Genomic DNA, 21,515 nt, shown 5'->3' on the forward strand with positions numbered 1-21,515 from the left:
TTGCCTCGACACTCGCCAAGAAGCAACGTGCTGTTTCGGCGACTCGTTTGTGTAATTTATTTGATCAGTAATATTATTTTTTTTTCTTGTCTTTATTTGTTTTGCAGATTTCAATCCGCATCGGGGGCAGAGATAAGGGCATGATGCCTGACAGCGCCTCTGCCCCATGCAGTTCATACAGCGGAAATAGCATTTCAAAGAAGTCATAGTGATAATAAATAACATGACAGCCATCGTCATAAAAACAAATAGAAACAATTATTATAGAAATATCTGAAAACACATCAAATACAATGACTCAACTCAAACAACTACACAAGCGGCACAGCTTGAACAATGCGGGACGATGTGCTTATGATAACCCAGAAGTAAAATAAAATTAAAATAAAGATAAAGACAAAAATAGACACCGTTTTTTTACATATCTACTAAACATATATAAACAAGGATTTATAAAAGAAAGCGGAAACAGGCTAAATCAAAACCAAAAATCAGTGGTCCCGGGCCACTGTGTACACCCCAAAAAAGAAATGTACTGGGGTAAATACACCTTGACGAGAAGCAGGCACGTAGCCAGAATTTTGTTTAAGGGGGGGGGGGGGGGGGGCGCCCATCACAAAGTTCTCTATGGCGGGGAGAGGGGAGTGGAGGCCCCAGCAAAATGGAAGATTTCGGGGGGGGGGGGGGGGGGAAAGCCGGGCCTTATGCCCCCCTTCCCACCCCCCCCCCCCTGGCTACGTGCCTGACGAGAAGGGCTATTGTAGTTTTACATCTTTATAAAAAGGTGTAGTGCATTATCACACGTTTTAAGAAACGTGTTTAAAAAATCACACATTTTTAAAGGTGTGAGGTTTAGATTTTTTATAAGGTTTATTGCTACACTTATTAGGGTGTTAGTTATGGGACACACCACTTACATGTATAAAGGTGTGGAAATGTTTAATGTGTATATACCTCTAACGGAAGAAAATCTCCCATGTGATTACATCGCGTGCCGATGAAACGATCTGTCGATGACGCGTCGTTCGATGAACTGATTTGACCGCCAATGAAGGACGACTGCCAGTAGAATTTTGGGAAATAATTCGGCCGGCTGCCGGGAGACTCGAAACTACCCAAGAATTACCCCGGTTCTTGTTTGTTTCCCAGCAATCTGAATTGCATACCAGCTTATTAGGACCTCTTGAAATATTACAGAAAAAAAAAAAACGATGGCAGCCGCAAAAACTCTGACCGGCCGGCTCACAGTCATGTGGGAGACTGGCAGGTGCTCGTCAGTCGCCACCATGCCTTGAAAGCTACCGGTTACGAAGAACCGGAGCGCGCAGAGAACTTGTTGTTCCACGGTCATGGTATATACGCGATTGTCCGGCGCCTCAAAGTCCGGGCGCCGAACGAAGCTCGTCGCAGAGTCAACGCACAAAGGCTTTTGATAGCCGGTACTGCCGCCGAAAGTCGTCGTCGGGGAGTTGAAAGGCGTCCCCAGTGGTCTCAGTAGCGACGCCGCCGGTGGCGGAAGATAAGCTCGGCCGCAGCGTACGGCATCGCCATGTTGACAAAGTTTAACTTCGCCTCGATCCGAAGCGAAGATTTCGAGCTCAAACCACGGCTCTCGCAAAGTTTGGAAACGTCACCCTGACTTCAGCGACAACTTCGACAAACGAGGTTTCTTTTTTACACAAGCTTCGGAGGGATTTTGAGCGTCAGCAGGTCGCCTAGGGACAATCTGCTAAGCATTAATTTTAGCTTGGCGTAGGGATGTAGGGACAAATGGTCGCTACGTCATAGGCGAAGCCGTTCAATCAGCGGGCTCCTCGCTCCCCTCACGCGCTGCACGCGCGCCTCGATGAACTTTGCAACATTCTGCCTCTCTCAAAGAAATGAGCGTTCGAATGATTGACACCTCGCTCGGCGCGACGTCAGCGTCGCGAGAGCCCAATTAGCGCGTTCCGCAAACTTCGGGCACAAAGTTGTGCTTGACGAGTTTAGCGACCCTGGAGTTGTGTTCATATTCTGTACTGCAGTTGTGTTCACTTGTATCGGAGGTATTCACTGGACGCCATATTTGAGGGCGATGTTTAGAGCGCATGCTCAGAACGAGCTCACATTAATAGCCTGCTAAGACCGGCAACCTTGATAATGCTAAATGCACGCTCCAAAAGGACTGCGGAAGCTCGCCGTCAGCACGCGCTCAGCAGCAGCGCACACGGATATGGCCGCCAGTGTATACTCCCTATAAGGTGAGTTGAGCTCGACGGGAAGCAGACCAGCCTGGCCGACGATAGGTAGCCAGGTTTCCCGACAGACTTTTTACCCTTTGCATCACCTGCCAATGACGGAAGTGGGTGAGGAACGTTGGTACCCGACGAGGAAGTCCCGAACAAATCCTGGACACTTGACTGCTGGCGGCGCGACGATGCAGGGAACGGGCCGCGCCGCTGGGCGTCAACGGGCCTCCCATCTCGCTGGACAGGTCGCCCCTTATCAGCTGCATCAGCATGTGCACATTCATTTTCGGCACCCGACAAAGTAATCTCCTGCTCTCGAACAGCGTCGATACTAAGCAAGGGATGTCCGTTTGAAATAACGTAAAACTCGAGGGGTACAAATCTGTCATTGAAAACCGTCTGCCCAAAAAAACACTCCAAGATGGGGTTTGTCCCTTGCATGTAATGCACAAGTCTCTTGGGCGGCGTATGCAGCCGGATCTTGCAATCAGGGTCAAGTTCACGAAATATCTTCTCGTTTAGAATGGAGACATGGGAACCAGTGTCAATGAGTAGGCGTAGGGGAAGTCCATTTACCTTAACGTCCGCAGTGAAAGCATTCATGCGGCTCCGACCAAAGCTTCGTTGTTCCGTGGTTGATACAGGAACAGTGGTCTCCACGGCTGTTATGCTGCACTGGTAATCGTACGGGGGTTGTAGTCCTCCTCTTCAACGGCCTCGACCGGACTGTTCGGCTACGCTCGACTACTGTACTGTCGAACCGCGTTGCGACCTCTTGCCAGGGACGGAAATGCAGCCAGGCGTTAATCTCGCGCGAAGGACGTCGGAGGAGATTGACGTCTTCGGCAGACAACGGCGAAGTGCCCCATCTTGGTGCAGCGAAAACACTGCGAATGGAGCGCTGGGCATACCTACCTGAGATGGTAGCGCCGGCCGCAGAACCAGTAGTTGTTGCCGCCACTTTCCCACTCCCTGAGGGGATAGGGAGGAGGTTCTTGTTGCGGTGGTTGACTCATTCAAACTGGGGCGCGTGGTACAAGGCCGTCGATGGCCTACGGGACATCCCAGGAACGACCGCCGGGGACGGCCAAGGGAATCCAGGCGGGTAGTTGTGATTGCCATCTTGCCGAGGCCTTCGTGGGCTGGCTCCGCTCCAGGGACTTGGAACCTCAATGTACTCGACAGGCACGTTCGTCGTTGCGGTAGCAGGCATTAGCCGTTGATTAAACTCGCCAGAAAACTGCGTCAGCTGTTCAAACTACCTTGCTAACTGAACTGCGCGCTCGGGAGTTGACACGTCGGTGCCCACACACTCACGGATAATGCGATCTTGCACCCACTTCGACTGGAGTCCTTCCAAAAACGTTTCACAAAGTTGCTCATCAAGAGTGTTGCCGTACCCGCAGAACGAACCTGGATGGCGCAGGGCCTCACGGAGTTCCAAGACCGTCTCGCCGGGCAATTGACCTCGCGCGCGCAACTTCTACCGCTCCAACACGATCGATGCACCCAGAAAACACGAAGTGTTTCTCTAACGCGCTCGCACACGCGTTGATTTCATTTATGCCTTCAACAACCGGCTCAGCATCAAGACAAAAAGCGGTCACAATCCGCTGACCCTCGATGCCTAGCAACGAAAACAGAATCTGCTTCATGCGCTTCGGCGCAACGCCTTCTAACCCAAAAGCGCCAAGAAACGACAGGAACGCTTGCCTCTAAGACGACCAAGCCTGCAACGGCAAACCGGGAACAGCAAGGAAAGGCGCAGGAGGGGGAAGCGCCGCCATAGCCATAACGACGACAGTTCAATGAAAGCCTAAAAAGGCTTACAGCAACTAGCCACTACTCAGAAGACGGAACAAGGCTTGGAACTGAATAGAATTAAGAAAGCATCCCATTCTCGTCGCCATTTTGTATTTTCCGAGGTGCATCTTCTACGGGGCATACGCCACTGGGCCGAGCGTTCATCTTAACGCAGCCGAGGGCAGGTTGCTCCAAACCAGCTCAGCTCATTGGAAGTTCTTTCGGCGGTAGCCGGTCGAGTCCAGCGACCCCATCCCAGACGAGAGAATCAGACACAAGACACACGATCTCTCAGAATGCGTCCTTCCCCTGTTGGGGTAGGAGTCATGCCCGTTCCTAACCCCACTACAACCTTTCCTGGGAGGCCGCTCTACTCAACTCACGGCCCAAGCGGCAGCGACCGCTGCTCGAACGGGCTGCACGGGATGGCGGTGGTTTGGGGGGCCTTGGACTTGGGGACCTGACCCGGTGGGCTTCATCACCTCTCTCGAACGATTTCCCGACCTTCCTTTCTTCTTTCTATTTTTATTTCCAGGGTGCACAGTTGCGCCATCTACAGGGTATCACAAAAGAAAGATTACACGCTCTTTTTTACCGCAAAAATAAACTAGGCATCGCCGAACGCTCATTCTCCGCCCAATGGTAGAGCTAGAGGTCACAACCAGACGCCAAAGTTTCAGCACGATCCGATAACTTAATCAAAACTGATTTTCTGAAAATTTCAATGGGAAAATGGCGGCCGACGGAGTTTTTGAATACATGGGGCCCTATAGCGCCAGAAACCGAAAACGGGTAAAAATGGGCTCCATTTTCCCATTGAAATTTTCAGAAAATCACTTATAACTTTTGATTAATTTATCGGACCGGGCTAAACTTTGGCATCTGGTTGTGCCCTCTAGCTCCACCTTTGGGCGGAGAATGAGCTTTCGGCTATGCCTAGTTTATCTTTGCGATAAAAAAATCGTGAAAATTTTCTTTTGTGACACCCTGTACTTGGCTTAGACAAGGAAGTAGAAGAATTTAAAATCACTACACTAGGGCTCTGCCTTATTCATCGGGCCCACTCGCTTCCGTGGTTAGATGTAGCTGCTGGCCCACAGGGAGTAGTAGGTTTGCTGGATGGACAGTTAATATGCGCTTGTTTGGGGAAATTACCCTCGTTGCACCTTAATACAACACATACGTTTTCCGAAAAAAAACGGTAGTTTGAAAACTTAGGGTTGGCCTCTCAAAACGAAGAAAGACGTAGAATAGAATAAAAAGGCAAGTTCAGGCATTTCTGATGCAACAACACTCGTGCCCTAGCTTTGGCAGTGCTTTCTTTGTTATGCCGCTCTTTGACGCGTGCACAAATTTGACTTTTGGGATATTGATGTGTCCCCATACTTGTACAAGCTTACGGAGCTCTGGAGAAGCTGTGCTATTGGGCAGGAGTTCGAAATATAGGAGGCGCTTTATTGGCAACGTGAGCGATCGAAAGCGTCGCTGTGGTCGGCCCACCACAATTGGCCGAATGCTGACTATGACGTCAGCAAAGGATGTCTCATCGACGGAAATAAGAGAAATGTAAGAACTTCAATTTTGACGGTGTTGGCAGTGTTGCTTTGAGAGCGCTATGATTTCAGGCTTCCAGAATGCTCATTACAAACACCTTCGAGCTTGTTGTTCACAAGGTAATGACGTCACGAAAGGTAACCGAACGAGGGCGCCACCGAATCATCTCAGCGCTAATAGAGCGTGTTGTTAAAGCCCCTTCATATTTCAAAAGTAGCGCAAGGCTCGTCGATGCACGAGGCACGTGCAACGTGCACTCCTTGGGAAGATCATGGCGGCACTAAGCGGCACAGCACATCACTGAGCTGGATTTCAGACGCCATGAATTTCGCAGGATTGGCGCGCGGCACGTGCCTTGAGCATGTCTACAAAAATGAACGGCGCCACTTTTCCCAGGATAGAGAGGGGCTTTACTTGTTGTTAGGCTGCCTACATGTCTGTCTCTCTGAGGGTGAAGACATCCATTGTTGCCCTGAATGTGCCAGCGCGTGACGCTCTCGCGCACTCGGTGCGTGACTTGGGTGGTAAAATGGCGTCCATGCATTAGCCCAATGGTTCTCAAATAGGGGTACGCGGACCCTTTGGGGTCCGCGAAGGCTTTCTATGGGTTTACGAAGCCCTGTTTCCCGGCAATAAAAGCTTTCTATTTTCAGGATAAGAATAAACGTTCCAATGCTCGGGTAAGTTTTCTCGTGTATATTTCAATAAGAGAGATCTACTTCATACTAGCCCTTAGAATTATATTCATTTATTAAATCACTATAATAATTAACCAATAACTTTTCCTTCCCCTCACCACGAACGGGGTCTTCCATCATCTCCGCCTATCCAGAAGGGGTCCACGAAACTTCAGTGGTTGAGAAACACTGCATTAGCCAAAGCTACGCGCTCGAGCTGAGTGACACCACATTGCGCCCGCTTCAAAATGCATAAAAAAACGATTGGGCGGAAAAATGGCTGAGATGTCAACACTCAAGCAAAAACGCGCGCGTGTATGAAGGCACTCTACTTGTTGCCCCGCCAGCCGGTGTTTACTAACACAGGATAACAAAGAAATTGAACCTCACCTAGCACGGTCTGGGCACGAGCGCTTGGCTGTGACCAGTGCTTTAGTCGCACTAGGAGTGGCCTTCAAATTCTAATTTTCGATTTCTCGGATCAAAAACAAACACGAAAATACGGTTTGTTGTCCCCACCGCTGAAGCGCATTGATAGAGGCGTGGCAGTTCGACCTCCTTCCAAATACTCCCCTTCTGATGGGCAGCCGAGCGTATGAATGGGTCGGAAAATAGCTTTGCGCGCCAAAATTTTCGGAGACCATGGACAGACTCATAGGCTTATTTTAGTGCACGTTAAGGGGTATTCACACGAGGGAGAAATCCCGGGGATTTCTCCCCGGCACGCGCGCATCACGAGATGAAAACGCGAGGCTTTTGCACATCGCAAAGTTTGACGTTTTCGTCGTGGGATGCGCGTGCCGGGGAGAAATCCCCGGGATTTCTCCCTCGTGTGAATACCCCTTTAGGGGTTCAACTGCCGCTACAGTTTACGGAACTTCCGTTTTTTAATTGATGCAGACAGCAACCAATCCACTCTTGCGGTGCTCTTTTGCATTCCCATTGCGAAAACGTGTGTGAATGTTTTCTCTTCGCCGAAGAATAACAGGAATTACATTTGTTATCTGGGTCGTAGCGAATAGTAGGTAACTTTATTAACATTATAAAAAAAATTGCTTTCGTTACAGTATTTGCTTTCGATTAGTGAGTGATGTTTAACTTCCCAGAATTTCATATCCAATCCTATGTCCTGGCAACTCTGTAAAAAAAGCCGGCGAATATAAGCTAGAAAAACAGTCGAAAAGAAAGGAGGATTTGATCAAGGGCCACAAAAATATCTAAAACGCTAATATCATAATAGACATGATTTATATGCCACTAAATTGACCCCCATTTAGAGCAGTTAAGCGAGTAAAATAGTAAAAGTATGCGCTCCATAAAAAGCGTTATTCTGCTGAATATACCGGGCAATAATACTTTTCGAGCTTTTTTTTATTTTGAAGGTTTTCGAGCATGGAGATATGAGTTTTGGGCATCAAAACAAGCTCAATTTTTGTCCATACAAGAGCAGTAGAGTGAATAAAACAAATGGCTTTTCATTTTAAGTTGCAATCGTTACTTGGCTTTAGTTATTTTGAACGTCTACATGCGCAGGTATCTGCCGCAGCGTTAGTGCGTAGTTCTTGAAGTCTCTAGATTTTTAGATGCTCTTTATTTCTATGGCAGGTAAATTCCGCAGCAGAAAAGCGCCGATGCCCTGCCCGCGACGACAGCGTCGGACAGTGTACATAAATACATGACACGAAGCCATTTCAGAACACTTTTTGATGACATGAATTTGAAATAAAACGCCGTAACGAACCAATATTTTTTTATGCGTGACTCTGGACTGTTCCAAGCTATCTAAGATTTATTAAATATTCGTGATACTTTCTCTTATAATCAAGTGCAGAGGGAAAATTCACTCACTTTTTCCGATACAAGTACAGAACTGGGAGTCAATTTCAGACTGGTTGCTGTCTCCTTCCTACTTGATACGGCACACTAGCGCCAGTTGGACCTCTAGCGTACATTATAATAACTCTATTGCCCGAGAGTCTTTACAATTTTTGAACGTAAAGGCTCCGATGGTACTCTTGGCAGTAGGGAGCTTGCTAAGTGCGTTAAAGAGATTATGGTAACCTTATAAGCGGCATTTATGTTCATTGTGGCTTAGTTTGGAGCTTTGTCAATGACAAAGATAAAGGCTTTATTGCACTGCTTACGCTGAGAGCAATTGAAAGAGCAGTCGCTTTCAGAGTCACCTGGACAACTGCTGAATCGACGAACACAAAGTGGCGAGTAATGGAAGAAGTGGCTTATTCAAACAATCACAAGTCACAGATGTTCCGGTGTCTCTGCCGTTGCTGCTGTTTTGGTATTTTTTATTGTCTCAAGTGCATCAGGATGATGCCGCATAACAAAGAGAGAGCTGCAAAACATAAAGTAATTTTATAGCCTTTCTTTATTCTCTTTCGTTTTTGCGATTAAGCCTAGTTCACATGCAGCGGTTTTGGCCCTAGAGCGGCGCGATTTCTGCCGTCGCGGCCCTCTGGCCAGCTCCAGCAATTCAGTGGCACGAGCGTCGCGACGGCAGAAATCGCGCCGCTCTAGGGCCAAAACCGCTGCATGTGAACTAGGCTTTAGGCGTATGGTGTAGAAATCGGGAGACTTCGCAACCTGCATATGTTTCTAATTTATTATTGGGTGCTCTAGGCAAGGAGGAGAGCACCCGATGGTACTCTCGGCTCCTTAGATTCGTTGTCCGCGTCACCGGGGAATGGGTCCCGCGACTTTTAGCCAGTTATATACTGCAGGAGTGCTCCCTAACCATAAATACCCCCCCCCCCCCCCCCCCGTCTTCACTGCAAATAAACCTGGAAGCCGTTCAACGTCGGGCCATCTACATAATCGTTCACCGTGCCGATTCTGCCTCAGAGGTGTCCTACAAGGAGTATTCAGTGGGCGCCATATCTGTGGGTGCTGTCTAGAGCGCATGCTCAGAACAAGCCCACATTAATAGGCTGCTAAGACCGGAAATCTTGAGGGTGCGGAATGCACGTTACAAAAGAACTGTGGAAGCTCGCCATCAGCATGCGCTCAGCAGTCGCGCACACAGCTATGGCCGCCAGTGAATACTTCCTATAGGAGTGTTACCTAAGCTTCACTCTACCAGGCTACTGGATGACGCAGTCTGCATCAAACGAGACAGCTGGTCTTCATCCTCTGTTCCGCCGCCTTGCACAAGTCTCCTTCGACATTCCTGCTCGTCGTCGTCTCAACCCACGAACTGGTAGCCTTCAACCTGTACTCGCTCGTACACTACGTCACCCCGAGTCACGCTTACGAGGACCAGCATCAGCGTGGCGAAACCTGCTTCCCTTCCTGACACAGTCGATGCCACCTTGACGAGAGGACATCCGGGACCTCCAAAATGACGCGGCAAGATATGTGTAATCGTTTCCTTGCCTCACTGAACCAAATGTCGGCCCTCACCCCGTATTCAATTAATATTTAATTTCATTATTTTAGTGGTAAGGAAGGTAAGTTCTACGGACAGAGCTGTCTGTATAGACCCCGGCCTCTCCGCAGAAGTCGCACGCCCTCCATGCTTCCTTCATTTTTATTTCAAATGCGATAAAGTATGAAGCACAAGGTACAAAAGTATAAAGCCCTAGCCAGTATGCGCTATACTTTCCATTCTTTTTGAACATATCGAGAAAGATGCCGGGAATGGCAATCAAGTTTCCTGATTTTTTGTTTTCTGATTCTTCTCAATATGGGAGACGAAAGTTTTCGTAGATCGTTTGCGAGAGCCTTGCCAAATGACTTTCGTTGCTAACGGGAGCTCGTTCCGTACTTTCAAGCACACACTAAACACGCCCCTGCTCTTAGTAGGCCAACCACAGCGACAGCCGACTCCAGACTCACCCCCCCCCCTTACCCCCCCCCCCCAGCCCCCCCACACACGCACACAATAAAAAAAAAGATTTTTCACTCCACGCCGACTTTTACCGCCTTCGGACTTCCCGCGCGAATCCGTCGATTATCTACCGATCTGCTGGACGGACGTTAAGCGAATTAAAATTCTTCCCCTTTTATATTTCTCCAGTCTTCCTTCTTTTATTTGTCGGCCCATATTCAGCAGTGACAAATGCGCACGCGATGCATAGCAGTAAACAGTCAATATACAATTTTTGCTAAATTACCCAGGCAACAAGGAGAGTGCGCGAGTGTAATTAAACGCGCTGAGCGCGCTGCCTTCTGCAGCATTAACTCTCCGAAAGCAGCATCACAAAACAAGTCGCGCGTGGCACGTGTGATCATCAGCGCTTTATTTTGGCTTACTTCAAAGAACACTGTACTTCAAACCAAATATAGAGATAAGGCGAGCGCGATCATAGCACGCACTTACGTTCCCAGCATTCTCCTTGATGCTTGGGTAATTTGGCAAAAGGTCTATTCTTCTTTTCTGCCCTACGCACTCACCCAAGATAGACGTCATTAGCACGAGAAAATAAATGCCTCATCTATAAACGCGGCGCTTGTTCAAACCTAAAAAAACGAGAAAAAATTGTAATAATATTTTATACCTAAATAAATTACCTTTAAGGAAAAGTGTTCACTCTAAATAAATGTTACATAGCCTAAAGAGACGGTTTTCATGTATCTGTGTTTCGCGGACCCTTGTGGATCGGCGGAGATGATATAGGACCCCGTTCGTGGTGAAGAGAGAGGAAACGTATAGGTTGAATATAATAATGAGTTAATAGAGAGTTTTAGTAGATCGTTCCGATACCTCCGATAGCCCCGATAACGATACTATGCATGCGCAAGGGAGGCGGTGGCGGAGTATCGGGTATCGTTATCGGAGCCATGGGAACGATCTACTAAAACTCTCTAATAAAAGGACAAAACTAAGGGCTAGTGTGAAGTAGACCTGTCTCATTGAAATACACACTAGGAACCTCGCACGAACCCTTCTCGGCCTGGAAAAAGACAACTTTTTGTTTGCCGGGCTTGACTGATGAGACGGGGCATCACGGACCCCTAGAATGCTTTCGCGGACCCTTGGGGGTCCGCGGACCCCCATTTGAGAACCACTGGCCCAAAGAATAAAGTATTTCCTAGAACATAATGTATGGTGCCCTGACGGTAGGCTTGCATCTTTTTTACCCCAAGAGTAATCAGGCGCAGTTAATTACACCAAAATGTATATTTTAATTTTGCTCTCGGACTTTAAAAGTGTCTTCCCAGCCACAGAGTTTTTCATGAGTCAAAAACATCACATAAGACGTAGATTTTGTTTTTTTCTGTTCCTTATATTAGGGTTCTTCGGGCCCGGACTGGACGGCCACCTTGCGCTTCCTGGTTCTCCTAGACGCAGCGCGTTTCCTGCTCGCTCTGGCCTTCTTGGGCCTTGATGCCGACGAGTGGCTAGTCGTGGACGTACTGCGCTCAGACGTTCGTTTCTTGGTCTTCCTTGCAAAAGCCTTCTTCGTCCTGGACTTCCCGGTCCTTGCTCTGGCGCTTCTGGCCGAACGGCCCCTGGGGCGCCCCCTCCTTCGTTTCGGCTCTGCCGATGCCCTCGAGGACGATCTTGAACGGCTTCTGGGCATAGGAGTCGCCTTCCTCTTGCGGCGCCTGCCCCTAGCGGATGAGGCACCCGCTGCTGGCGCGGCCTCCGCGCTTCCCGCCCTGGACTTGCGCTTGGTCGCACGTCGAGGCTTGGCCGCAGCGGTGAAGCCCTTCGAAGCAGCCATGGTGGAATCCTCCTGCAAAAAATCATAGCGGCGGACGTGGGTCGGTGAGACACAATTGCGAGGCCTGTAAAACCTTTCTGGGACGTCCACCTACACTCCGTTTCACATTGAGGCCGCCCGGAGCTGAGGTGACAACCCGATGGAATAAATCGAGCAGCGGAAAAAGTGCATCGTCATGGCGCTCGTCGGATGTGTGCGTTTTCTACTACCGACTGCACTTATCCATCCGATCGTAGCGTGGGCTTCGGTTGGACTTCAAGCGAAACAGAATACAAGCACACTAGCCTCGGAAGCAAATTACTTGTCTTAAATCCTACCAATAAATTCGGAAGGCACAGTGTTGTACAGGAGGATGATGCGTATATTTATCTTCTTGTAACTATAATAATTAAATATTTAATAAGGATAATACATTAGTTAGATTTACTTGCATTAGACAGATTTAGGGGGAGGTAAATATGAGCCTAATATTGAAGAGCAGCGTTTTTTTTGTTGTTGGAGTGTTGGTGTTCATTAGATGTTTTCAGAACTCTGCCTTTAGGTATACTTCTTTCAAAGCTGAGGGAGCCGCTACTGAACGCGTCTAGCGCATCTCCCGGTGAAGCGGAAAGCCCTAGCGAAGCGGAAGCGATTGAGCGGCCGTGTCTGAGCACTACAAGATCAGGAACATAACCGGCCCAAGGGCTGAGCCCGGAGAAGTAACGACGTTACCGGTTGTAATAAAGGCTCTAGGATGTGTTGGCAACAAACGGAGGGAGGTTAGAGCCGCTTAATTTTCAGCGGTGTTTTCTCAGGCAGATAGCGATACGTCTCAAAGCGGACGAAGTTAACGTAGATTGTAAACCAGTTGGTGACGTCCGAACCGTATTTAGATAAATAAAGCTTAAAAAAAAAGTTTATGGTTCTTGAACATGATTTTGCATAATTATTACCGCGGACGTGTGTTACAAACCTCTTTATAAGTCATGCAAAAGTAATTTTTTTGTTTTACAAAACAAAGAAAAAAAAACGAAAAAAAACGTAAGACCAAGGACATACTGAGAGGTGCTTCCGAGCTTTGTACATTTTCTTCCAGTAGTACGTCTCTGGCAAAATTTACTTGGAGGTGCTTGGCGTTCTTCGAATAAAACGAACCTCTCCAGACTCTCCGCAGTTAGAGTCCATGAAACGTTTATTCTTTTATTGTATGTGTTTTCTTATACACTTTGACAGTCGGCTGTTTGCGGCCCGCATACGTGGCTTGCACTGAGGTCACATCAGCGGCCATTGTGAAGACCTTGCTGCTGTGCGCATACATACCCCAGTATACATCTCACATTACCCGATTTGTTTCCCAAGGCAAGAACAGCAATGACTACTGCTTTGGTACGATCCAAGCAAGTGATGTATACTGAAACTTCACTGCTGGCGAACTCTGCGCTGAACATCACTAGATGCCATTCTTGAGCTATTTCACAGCCCAAGCTCAAAATGAACCTCTTGTTATCGTCAGACAATACACGACGCCATATTCGTCTGCGCACTCACTGCGCAAGCTCAAAAGGTCCTGAGACTTTAGAGTGCCAAGACCGGCGAGCTTGATGATGTGGTTTGCACTAGAGTCACTGAATGTTCCCACAGTACAGAATTCCATTCGATCCGCTTACCGGAAGTCAATCACGCAGAATCCAGTTTTGATTGGCTGGTTTAAGTCGTGGCGGAAGTTATCAGTCGGCCATTCTATGGATGGGCCCAAAACAACAAAAAGCGTATATAAAACGTTTAAGCGTTATCACGTCTACGGCGGGTACGCACGGGCTGGAGCTCTGGGCATCGATGAGTTAGGACCGAAAGGATGATGAATTGATGTTCCCTCTCTATTTTTTTTATATCAAGTAGCCGCTAATCTAGTTCGCAAAAGAAGACTGCTGGCTGGTTTGCTTGGTTTGGTTGTCCTGGTGCTGCGTTTCAAACTTTACGCCTCGGACGTTGAGCCTAACACTTGACTTCAATGTATTTCAGAGCGAGAGATAGAGAGAGAGTGAGGGACCCCACAGTGAGGAGCAAGCCACGCACCGCTCGGAACGAACAAAAGAAGTTTAATAAAAACAAACCAAAGTCGCATAAGCCAGGAACGTGGATTGAAGAGCTCACGTGAGAGCGAACGCTACACTGGACGCGCTTCGCTTCGACCACGCAGAGCGGCGCTATACTGGGGATCACGACTACTGTGCCGCGACTCGGTTATGAAGCGGAGCTTTGGAGTTTCGATTCTCTGGGAACATTCAGTGAGTCTAAATTGCACGTTGCAATTGTAGTTTGGAAGCTCGCCGTCATCACGCGCTCAGTAGCCACTTACTCAGGCAGGGCCACCGGAGAATTTCCTCCATTAGTGCCGATATATTTTGGTGGTGCGTTCTCATGGTTTTCATCCGTGACGTCACTACCAGGATTTACCTCGCCGGGACGTCACGAGTTTTGATAATGACTACTTTTGGTCATCAGTTGCGATTGCAAGTTCAATGGTGTGTGTAAAACGCACGGTGGAAGCTAAGAACTATCGGGTCCTTAAGCCGGCCCCTTCAAATTTGACAGTCAGTCAATGCTCTTACAACCTACTTACAGTAGCGCTGTCAACTGTCATTAAACCAACGATCATTGACATAGCTCAACTGTCATTGAGAACAAGTAAGTTGTCCGGTGTTACACGGTACATATGCTTAACAAACCCAGTTGAGATGCGCGTCAAGGGACACAGCTGAAACCAAAACGTAACCAAAACTGATGTCACGTTATATGTTTTTAGTAGCGATGTAAATGAATTATATGCATACTTTTTATTCATTATAAACGCTTGAAACAAGATAAATAAAAGTAAATTTTTGTATTTAGAGCAAAGAAACGACAATCAAAAAGTTTCACATGGATTCAAGCAACAGAAACAGGGAAAGTCTTATAGGTACCGACAATACAATGGCCGACTTCACCGAGCTTTGGCTTCCGCGGCATATCGTGATCGTTCTAGTCCCATCTCGGGCCCCGAATCATACCTCTTCTGATAATACTTGCTGCTACGATACGTTCTAGATAATCTTCCGCAATAGTAAAACCTCTCCTACTTCCCTCATGTCACCTTTCTCTCTCTCTTTTTCCGCAGAAGTAAGTGCTTCGCCGGTGTTGGCTATGGGCGGCGATACGGTGGATGCCGCCATCATTAGCTCTATAGGGGCGAATTACCATCAGTTATGCTCCATTTCGCCTTATGTTGCATGGCAGCGAATGCTAGAAGCGCAAGCTGATAGCATTAGCAGCTTCTCTTAAAGAACCCCTGAAAAAAAAAAATTTTAAACAGTCAGGTTGGGACACGCGGTCAAAAAATAAATTTTACGCGAAAATAAAATTTTTAGAGCGATATTGACGGCGATGAATTTCTTTGAAATTTTACGCGCGAAGTCCATGGCGTCACGAAGCCCATGACAAGCCCAAAATTCCGAGAGACAAAACAAATGGAAAGGGAGGTGACTGCCGACTAAATCGGGTCTTGCGCCGTCAATATTGCTCAAAAAAAAATTTCTTTTTTTCGCCTAACATTAATTTTATTGATTTGCGTGTCCGAACAAGACTGGAAAAAAAAAACATTTGTTTACTTTTTTAGGGGCCCTTTAACGCACGAATGCTTGTGCCACCGAGATGTGCCCTAGCAAGGAGCTCGCGCTTGCAGCCTTTCTTGCGGTACATCAAAAGATGAAATAGAATATAACTTGATAGGCCAGCTCAGTTCAACGCAAGGACCGTTAGGGGCTAAATTCCAGTTAGCACCGCCGTGTAACTTCGGCCGATCGCGATTGAATCAAATATCGTTGGCTCAATGACAGATCAGAGCGCTAGCGTAATTAGGGAAAACGTCCCTTCTTTTGAACAATCCGAGAAAGCCAATCACAGCGACGCTTTCGGTGACGCACGTTGCTATATTAGTGATGGCGCAATACGCACTTTCCAGAAGCGTAGGAAAAGCCCGCCATTAATGCGCGTTCAGCAGAAGTAGACACAGCTATGACAGCAAGGAAACAGCCCAAAGAAATATTGGCACTTACGGATTGGGTGCTACTTGAGGTGGTGAACGGGTTCAGGCTCACGAATGACATCGGGCGCCGGACAGTAATAGCTGGTCCTGGATGCTCGGCTCTTGGAGCTAAGGCACCAGCCTCCTCTCCTAGTGGGACTGCTGGGCGAATCTTAGGCCTCAGTTGAATCGGCGCCCACGTCTATGTTTTACTGCAGCCGTCGTTCCAAATGATGGGCCGGCGTCTACCGTCCCGTGCCACTATCCAGCACGTTCCGCTTGATTTGTCTTCGTCGTTTCTTGCCCTAATGTCTCGCGCACATTAACCGCAGACAATTGTGGAGGCGATCAGAGCCGTATATTGGGAGAGTTTGGCCATTCATTGGTATCAATGGGGCGAAAATCTATTGGTCGAATAGTTGATTGACAGGCCGCTCGTGGCCAATCACAAGCCGCAAAACCTCCCCTAGCGGTGGTCGTGAGCCTCAAAAGTAAAGCAGGGTTCGGTAATTTCATTTTAGCGTCGCTAGAGTTAAAAAAGTTAACGCTTGGTGACTGAAAACTTGGTGCATGTGAGCTTTTCGTCGTAGCCTTCTTTAATGGTAGAATAAACGAATGCGCACGCGGACACGTGCGTTGAAATAACGTAAACAAAAGTTTGTGTAGCCGCGGGAGTTCCGCCGTTCCGGTCTTGTTTGAAAAATGGGTCGTTGTTGTGCTGGTTGTGCTCTGAAGTGCCGGAACAGAGCTTCCAGGGGAATTCGCTTGTTCAAGCTGCCGAAATCCCCGAGGAGACGGAAACTGTGGCTTTCAGGAATCAAGCGTGGCGCGGGGTGGAAACCTCCCGACAGAACGTACCTTTGCGAGGTGAGGTATTGTTCATTGTTAATATTGTGACGCGAGCACGGTGGACGCGAGTGCACTGTGACAAAACCGTGTATTTTGTGATCTATTCTCTACTGCCGTGGAAGCGTCCTGTGCGCTTTCGCTTCACCGCAGAAAGACGAGTGGTTCAGGCCTGTGGCGGTCGTGCGATGATGGATTTGTAAGATCGCGTATTTTGAAAGCGTGAGCCTCTCGTCAGCGGAATAACTGTACTGTGACGCGAGCGGCTGAATACACAGTTTTGACGTCTACCAAAACGTTATTCGCTGCAGGACCACTTCGAGCCCTCTCAATTCCAGACGAGGTGCTCTGACGGCTGGAGGAGGCTAAAAGCCACAGCTGTTCCGAGCTTGTTTCTGCATTCTGAAAGTCAAGTGAGTGTGTGTAACTAGGATAAGTGAGATTTTTGTTCTTTTGGTGTTTACCTAGATTATGAGAGTGAATTAAAAGCAATAATTTATCTTGTGTTAAGATGTTTTTACTGATATGATTTGAAAGAGGCTCAGGTGACCTATAATAATGTGGACTTGGTAGGCTGTTGACATCTCTGTTCCATGTCAGAGACCTTTTTTTTTTTTTTTTTTAAATCGGAGTGGTCCTTGTGCAAGAGTGCATGAGACACCATCATTCAGTGTTGCAGCCTGACACAGCACAAAACCCCGCCTCATGGAAATGTAAGTCAAAACCCAATAACTCATATTCTGTTGCTTCTATTAAGTTAATGCATGAGGCATTCATCACTCTCAGCTGCCTTGTAATGTTATGACAGCCTCACCAGCTAAGTATCTGTCATGGTTCTTGCATGGCTTGGAGTGATCTCGTGAGGTGGGCAACACCCAGTGGACCATTTGCAGAATTAGTGGTTCGAGAGTGCATGGCTAAAAGACGAGAGTTCCCTGGCCGCAGGCACGTCCACTGCGTCCCGTTGGCTTATTGTGTCGCAGTGACTTAGATAGAGCTCCCCCAAAACCACTTTTGTCGCCCTTGAGGATTATCTTTCACCCCGAGGTAAATACAAAGAAGCCTTCGTCCCTCTCCGCTCGGCCAGCATGAAGAGAGAAAGGGCGGCAAATACATTTATTCTCGAACCCATATTTCTGCAAAACGAGGATTCTCGTACCGTGTTTGCAGCAACCAGCGGCCAGGACCTCCGGAGCGACCCTGCAGGTCAGCCTGCTGACGCAGCCGCTCCCCACCACCAGCGGGGCGTGCTTCGTAAGCATCTTCCAGGGTCCTGCGTACCCTCGTGTAGCAATACCACCACGCTCTTCGCCGCAGGTGACCAGTGACAACCAGCGCGGCCAGGCCAGCTCAGCTGCCCGCGGCACCTTGGTGTCGGAGACTCCACCAGCTGGGTATGTGGTTCTTGCACGGCTTGGAGTGATCTTGTGAGGTGGGAATCACCCGATTCTCGTACCGTGTTTGCAGCAACCAGCAGCCAGGACCTCTGGAGCGGCCCTGCAGGGCGGCCTGCTAGCGCAGCCGCTCCCCACCACCAGCGGGGCGTGCTTCGCAAGCATCTTCCAGGGTCCTGCGTACCCCCGTGTAGCAATACCACCGCACCCTTCGCTGCAGGTGACCAGTGACAACCAGCGCGGCCAGGCCAGCGCAGCTGCCCTCGGCACCTTGGTGTGGGCGGCCTCCACCAGCTGGGTGTGTGTCATGGTTCTTGCACTGCTTGGAGTGATCTCATGAGGTGGGCAACACCCAATTCTTGTACCGTGTTTGTGGCAACCAGCGGCCAAGACTTCTGAGCGAACCCTACAGCCTCTTTCTCCATCACCTGTTTCACCTAGGCTCACTGAAGATGTCTTTCTTCAGATGAGCCGGAAGATCAAGCAGCTGGAGAACGAGAATCATCGCTTGGTGAGGCAGGCTGCCTTACAAAAGACAAAGGAAGCGACATTCCGGTCTCACTTGCACAAGTTCTTCACTGCGGACCAACTGGCAGCTCTATCGAGATCCAGCAACAGGGGGTCCAAGCGGTCTAATGAGACGGTGAAGAAGTCGCTGCAGATGCGATCTGCATGTGGCAGCTTGGGCTACGACTTGCTACTGGAGGGGAGCTTCCCATTGCCGTCGTCTAGAACTCTGGGGCAGCGGCTTGAAGGCAAGTTTGTTGTCAGGCTACTCAAATGCTTCAAAGCTCCCTGTTGATTATTTGCAGATATAATATCCTTGTTAGTAACTGTAGTATTTTTGTATTTTACACAATTTATTTTTAAATGATAAGTTGGTGTCATGGTTCCTTTTTCACTTAGTTGCAGTGTGGTATGAAGGGGTAGATTATTGATATTGTGTTGGAATGATTCTCTCATCGCAGGCATACAGCACTAGTTTGACCTCAGTATCTTGCACGCGTCGAGATGTGAATTCAAGTTTAGAGGGGGAGTGTTTCCTTCACTCCCAATTTTTGTAACCTTGCTGATGTGACCATGGAGGTAATTATGCTGACGGTGTCTAGGAGAGCACCCTGTGGTGATGATGGTCGAATGAGGCTTATGGATTCCATACGAGCACTGCATGAACACTTGACTTGGGTTCGTGACAATAAGTGCCTCGGCAAACATTTGGGCAGCTCATGACTAATCTCTGCACACGAATGGCCAAAATTAAACATTGTTTACAGCTCAGCACATGCTGCACATGTTGCCATCCCCGGCCTATGGCTATACACAGTTCTCACGTGACGTCATTCTAGTCACCATTCCCAGGTACTAAGCGTCCCATTAATGTAGTGGAAGGTAGGTCTAATCTGGATCCCGTGATTGGCGCGGCCCTACTAGAATAAAACGTCATCATCTCACCTACCAATCGTGTGTGTCCTGTGTCCTGTGATGTCGAGATCGCTCTAGCGCTCTTATTAGTTGCCCTTGGGACTCGCAATGAGTTGGCCGCGTGCCGTTCGTTCGGTGATGTGCACAGTTTCTAAGTGCTGGCAAAGTCGCGATTGCAGCGAGTTAGCGCAGTTGAGTGCGCTTCTTAACGAGCACCGGTGTGCTGTGCAGAAGCGACACTTACAGAGAAAACACCATGATCGTGCGTATTTTGCAGGCACTGCGATTGTGCATTGAGTGGAAGGCACACCTCCAGAGAAGAAGAGGTCACGCGCGTGTGCGACGAATTCAGGAAAACATTGTAACGTAGCGTAATGATTGTTCATGTTCCTGGTCAATATGAGTGCTTACCTCAAGGCCAAAAAAAAAAAAAAACTGGCTTTTACCATGAATATGTGTTACTCTACAAGTGAGGTCCTGTCAAGCAGTGTGCATCATTGCTCATCATTTCTTTAGTCTAAAATTTAAAACGAATATTTGGGTATAGCAAGAGGACTGACAAATCTCTCATCTACTTACAATCTCTATGTAAGGCTTGATTTATTTGAAGCGAGAGTCATTCAGTAATTTATATCAGAATTAACTGAGCCTTGGCAGTGGGTAGGCAGATACTTGAGAATAACCTAAATGAAACCAGCTAGATTTTCCTTTACAAAGTATAATCATTGCTCACATGCTGAGTTTGTGCACTACTCTACAGGAAAAATGCTGTTGACAAGGAGAACTAAATGACAAGCTTCATTTGTTGCTTCGATTAACAACTGCAGAATTTACGCACATCCTTGAGAATGTGAACAAAACATACTCAAAATTACTCTTGTCTAACCTCATTTCAGTGGATTACTGTGTGCCCCTTGATATTAGGTGTTTTAGGTATGATAGTCTTTATATCATATCTAAAATGACTTTTTATTCATACTCGTTCACACTCATTCATCACTCAAATACTATGTTTTGAAAAATGTGTACTAAGGTAAGAGTGCTAAGCTAAGTTAGCATGTAGCTCAGCTTGTTTATAGCTAGCTAAGCTAGTTACACACGACTGGAAGCTAACTTAGGTTAGCTTCCATTAAGCTAAGCTACCTTCCGCCATCTTGACATCAACACTGTCAAGATGGCGGAAGCTGAGCGCAATGGCAGTATCAGAAAGGCACAGCAAGTATTCAATATGCGATTCGAAATTATTCGACCCAAGTCGCTATTAGCTTCTTATTCGCTTGAAACATAAAATTTGTTATTCGCACGTGCCTGCTTAAGGGGAAACTAAAGCGGTTTTGTACCTTTAAAAAACACTTGCATCATCTTCATATGGCCTCCAGTATCACGAATATTAAAATTATTTGTCAATTTGAGGTCCGGAGTAGCCATCAAAGCATTTTGACCATAGCGGTGAAGCCCCGCCCTCCCGAGGTGTAAGAAGCTAGGAGGAAATTTCTGAGAGACAGCAGCGTCGCAACAAGGATCCTCGGAATCTCTGCAGCTATTGCAAGCTTATTTGAGTGGTCGACAAATTGTGTGCGATTCACCTCATGCTCACGATTTTCACTCGCCTGTTTGTTTTGACGTAAGTTTAGTACACCTATAAACTTTCATAAAAGATTTAGCGGATGTTGGTCAGGCGTGAAAGGTTGTAGCGGGAACTAGGCGTCTGTAGCAGATGACGCACCATTTCACGAGAATAAAAAAAGCGCTGCATTGGGCAAGGCTGGTCACATGTGCCGGAACACTGCACGAGAGATGGTGCTTGAGCTTCGGTGGCCAGGTGAAAGTTCTCGACGTGACATCATGCCGAGTGAATTTTTTAAATA

Source organism: Ixodes scapularis, unplaced genomic scaffold (assembly GCF_016920785.2).
Source record: "Ixodes scapularis isolate PalLabHiFi unplaced genomic scaffold, ASM1692078v2 PGA_scaffold6__148_contigs__length_123643588, whole genome shotgun sequence".
Classification (NCBI taxonomy): domain Eukaryota; kingdom Metazoa; phylum Arthropoda; class Arachnida; order Ixodida; family Ixodidae; genus Ixodes; species Ixodes scapularis.